The sequence below is a fragment of the Macrobrachium rosenbergii genome, chromosome 55 (genome assembly GCF_040412425.1).
Source record: "Macrobrachium rosenbergii isolate ZJJX-2024 chromosome 55, ASM4041242v1, whole genome shotgun sequence".
NCBI classification, from domain to species: domain Eukaryota; kingdom Metazoa; phylum Arthropoda; class Malacostraca; order Decapoda; family Palaemonidae; genus Macrobrachium; species Macrobrachium rosenbergii.
Window position 1 is genome coordinate 28,312,768 of NC_089795.1, and position 5,269 is coordinate 28,318,036.

The window sequence follows — 5,269 nt, forward strand, 5'->3', positions numbered from 1 at the left end:
ATATTATTCCAAAACAATATAATTTTTTTACGGCTATAGTGGAAATCCAGGGTTAATCTAAATTGTTCTAGAATGAGAAATGGGTATTCATCAAAAACCTATATATATATATATATATATATATATACTATATATATATATATATATATATATATATATATATTATTGGAAAACAAATCCACAGTTATGTATGTGTACAAATATGTTTAGAAATAAATCTAAACAGAGAGCTTTCAGGAATCTGTTCTATTCCCCTTATTATTATTCAGAACATGACCCCTATTCATGAGGGACCAGCCCACAAGGTCCATCGACTTGAATTTCAAGCTTCCAAAGAACATGGTGTTCATTAGAATGAAGTAACAAAAGGTAATGGGAAATACAGGAAGAACAGATAAGTTGTTAAAATAGAAATCATAAATTTAAAAAAAGTAATACATAAATAGATAAAAATTTAAGTAAATTATTAAAATACAAGAAAACTTGATTAACGGTAGTAATGCACTGCATCTTCGGTTGGGCTTTTGAAGTTCCAATTGCACGACATCCTCAGAGAAACTGTTTCACAGTCCAACAGTTTCGGGAATAAAAGACCTCTGGAACTGAGATGTTCGTCAACGATGCACATTTACTGCATATTTGTGCTGCTGTTCAGCGAATCTGGTTGCTCTCGGCAGGAAAAGGGGATCAGTGATCAATTGTCAATGTAACAGAACTCCGTTAAAATATAACTTATAAAAAAAAGCTGACAAACAAGAGACCTTCTGTCGATAGTCCAAGTCATAACTACTAATGTAAGGAAATAGAAACCTACCATCACAAACCATTCTATCTAAAAAAGGTAAATCTCGGGCAGACAAAAGGAAGACAAATGACCTAAAACAGGTTACATTGATTTTATCGCTATGAATGCACGAGGCACTAAGTACAATACCTAACTTTCGTGCGGCATTTGCTGACACTTTCATTAGATATTTCTCAAAAGTAAGATGTAAGTCAAAAGATACAAGAATAGTTAAAGCTGCAGACTCATTCAGCTTAGTCTCATCCACCTGAAGGGGGAATGGGGTGGAAAATCTGTACGAGATCCACTAATCATTAGTGTTTTCGTTTTGCTGGAGTTCAGCTTCATACCCCACCGACTGCACCGTTCTCTAATCTGCTGCACCACAACTGAGACTAAGAACAGCTTCATTTCTCATAAATGGGGACTTTACTACACCACAAGCGTTGCATCAGCGGATACTAAACAATCTTGTTTTCCAGGCCAACAACCATATCACTTGTATACATTAAAAATAACGGACCAAGAACACTACCCTGTGGAACTCCAGACACAATAGGTCTTAGTTCATTAAAGACCCGATCAACAGTGACTCGGTGGTGCCTACCTGTAAGGAAATCTTGAAGTAATCCTAAAACATATCCTCCCACTCCAAGTTTCTAAAGTTTATAAATAAGTGTCTTGTGATTTACTAAATCGGAAGCAGCACTAAAATCTGTTTGAATTACTCTGTACTCAAAACCCTTATCACGATTCTCTTGCAATTGACAAGCTAAGTCTAAAGGAGCATCACAGGTACCTATCTGCTTCCGATGTGCATAATGACTATCAGCTAACAATCCTTTCAGTTCCACATACTTGTATAGTGTCTTAAAGATCAGTTTTTCTGCATCTTTGGAGAGCACATGGAGAATAGAAATTGGCCTGTAGTTACTTCAGTCTGCAAATATGCCACTCTTTGGAAAAGGCACTGTATTGCTAAGTTTTCGCTCATCCACAAAAATATTGTGGCGACCTTACAACCTATGGAATCTACTAATCTTGGGAGACAACGCACTAGAAACCTTTTTAAAAAAACAGGAAAGAAGCCACCAGGATCTTCTCCACCCCAACTATCAAGATCATCAAGAATTTTCTTTACATCCTTAGAGCGAAATGCAAATTTTATAAGAGTAGGTTCAGGATGACACGTATCAGAGAGGGACATCCTCAGCTGATTGCTTTGCTTCAAAAGCTCAATGACGCAGTTCAGTCTTTTCCTTAGAGTCAATAACCAATCTACCATCAGCTGCTGGTAGTGGTGGAATGGCAGACAAGTCTGATTCAAAAATGGTGTAATTTTCAGGTGAGCAATTTCGTCTCCATGTGTTGAATTTGGTCTGTTTGTCATGGTAAGCTCGCGTATATGTATCATCAAACCACGGCTGATCATTTGTCCTCAATTTCTTGGCCTTTCTAGGGATATACCTTATTAAAATAACCTTCAGCATTTCATTTAACTTCTTATTGTGATCTAGATCTGATATAGTATCTGAAATATTAAATGCCTTTAAAGCTTCAATAATGCAATCCCAATTGTCTCTAGATTGCAGCCAGACCGTTTTTCCAGTGGTGGCATTAAGCACGTACTAATTGACAGATATGTCCATCTCAATGGCGCAATGGTTGGAAGTGCATATATACTCGCAGACCATGGACTTGATAATAGCAGGAGCATCTATCAGTATCAGGTTTAATCTATTACCAGAAATATGTGTGGGCTCTTCAAATAGCTGGACAAAATCAGAGGATACACAGAACTCAAGAGCAGACCAGTCATGTTGATGTGCGGAATTTGAATTAAGCCAATCCATGTGCTTTGCATTGCAGTCTCCACAAATAAGGAATGAAGCTTTTGAATCTACTAATCTTCCCCACGAACCAGTCATACAAAGAATCATAGATATTTAGATTGTGGTAAGCAGCAAATATGTAAACACACGCACACAAATATATATATTCTATTCAGGAACAAGAACACCAGTGCTAAAATTCGTAACATCGACTTTATTCTCATTAGCAACGTTTCGGGTATACTCTGTCCCCATCATCAAGCTGTGAGACTAGAAAATATAGAATAATAAACAATCATGATTATATAGAACATCTAAACAATCTTAATATTCATACATATAGATATTTGAATATTTAACATCCAAATATGAAATTCACATGTGAAGTTTTAAATAACTGCACACCACCACTATTAGAGATAACAACACATTTTCTATTTCAATTAACAGATAATCCATACATACTGAACTAGGCACCAATATTTTAAGCTTTTCACCACTTCTTCTCAAAATTAATAGCATAAAGACCCTTGTCAATCGAGCATACAACATCACTTCCAATTTCATCAGATTTCATCAGGAGATTCATTACTTACAAAACTCCTTTTGTTCTAATTCATTTCCAGTCACTTTGTTTCGGAAAGTTCTTAGATCCTCTCTCATTAAGTTCATCCCACAAGTCCCAAATGTTCATTTACTAAAGAACATTAGATTTATAAAACTTCCATACTTGGGAAATCTTAGCTTTGAAATACGAAAGAACATTTGCAATATATTAAGAAATGCCTACCAACAGATACAGTTTAGGTTTGTTTTTACTAATAAATCTACAATTGGCTCTTACCCAAGAAGAAGGAACTGCTGCCTGCTGGCTTATCAGTTTACTTGTCCTGGTTGTAATACCAGGTATATTGGTAGTTGTAACCACTGGTTGCAGAACAGAATTTATGAGCACATGGGAAGGAGCATCAGAACAAGGTTTCACAAACAAAATCATCACACTCAGCTATTAGAGAGCACTCTCACCAGAAAGACCATAGTTTCAGTCACCAAGACTTTATAATCCTGTATAAAGCAACAGTCAAACTGGACCCTCTCATTACAGTATCTGTTTGTATTAGGAGAATGAAACCAGAACTTAGTGGTAATATACTGCCTATTCAGCTGTTCATGAAATAGCACCGTACCTACTTCAAATTCAACAGGTATTTCAGTTGTTGTCTAGTTCCTTTTCTTTTTCTTTAATGTTAATGGCAGTCAATCTTTTACAATTAGGCTAACCGCACGTTTTGGATGAACATGTTCATTCCTTTATTTTTTTGCTAAGTTCACTTTATTACTGTAAATATTTCAGCTGTCATATCTCATGCCCCTTACGTGCTATCACATTTGTATATCTAATATATCTATACATACGAATATTTAGATTTTGTGGGTGTTCTATATTATTATGATTGTTTTTTATTCTATATTTTCTCATGATGACGGGGACAGAGCATACCCAAGACGTTGTTAACGAGAATAAAGACCATGTTACGGGTTTTAGCACTGGTGTTCTTGTTCCTGAATAGCATTAAATTTCCAAAGGAAAGGAGCATTACTGAAATTTTATATATAATATATAATATATAATATATAATATATATATATATATATATATATATATATATATATATGAATGATACATATATATATATATATAAGGAATGATATACACACACACACACACACGCACACACACACACACACACACACACATGACACACACACACATTATATATATATTATATATATATATATATATATATATATATATATATATATGCTAAAACTGAAAATTTCTGTGTTAAAATTCACTCACTCACCACTCCGGGTGGTTCTCGGGCCTCTTGGTGGCCCATGGCCGCTTTGACCATACCTCCCCACCCGTCCCCTTTTGAGCGCTACAGTTCTTTTAAATCTCTGATCACATTATCTTTCCATCTCAAAACGCCTATTTTTCTTTAGATTTAGAAAACTAGATCGAGACCCTTACGCGTCATCGATATTTCGTTTTTTTTTTTTCAGCTCCAGAAGCCTTTAGAGAGAGAGAGAGAGAGAGAGAGAGAGAGAGAGAGAGAGAGAGAGAGAGAGAGAGCGGTTTATGCCAAGGGCTGCTGATCGCGTTACCTCACCTTTGATCTTGACACGTGGAACTTATTACTAACATTTTCCTAATCGTTATTGTGGCGAAACGGATTACTCTTTGTTATATCCTTTATATGTTCTGAAGTATCTTCCCATCGTATTTGTCTGCGTAATCTATTGGAAACAGAGGATCTTCCTATCCAAGCTTTCTTTGTTAAATATCATTGGCTACATTAAATAATAAACTTTATACGAACAGAGTGGCTCCCTTGTCTCACCAACGGCGGAAAGTAAAGTAAAGGAAGTAGGTGAAATTAATTTAAAATTAGGTGTTACAACATATTGTATAAACTGTACTATCGAGATACATATCAAAAGAATATCTATTCAACATGGTATATGCAATGAGCTTCCTATCAGACTCGTCTGCATCCAAAATTCAATTAATAATAACTTCACTTCCTTGTATGTTTGGTTCTGTAACATAACAGAGATATTGAAACTGATGTCTGCTAATGTCAAATCA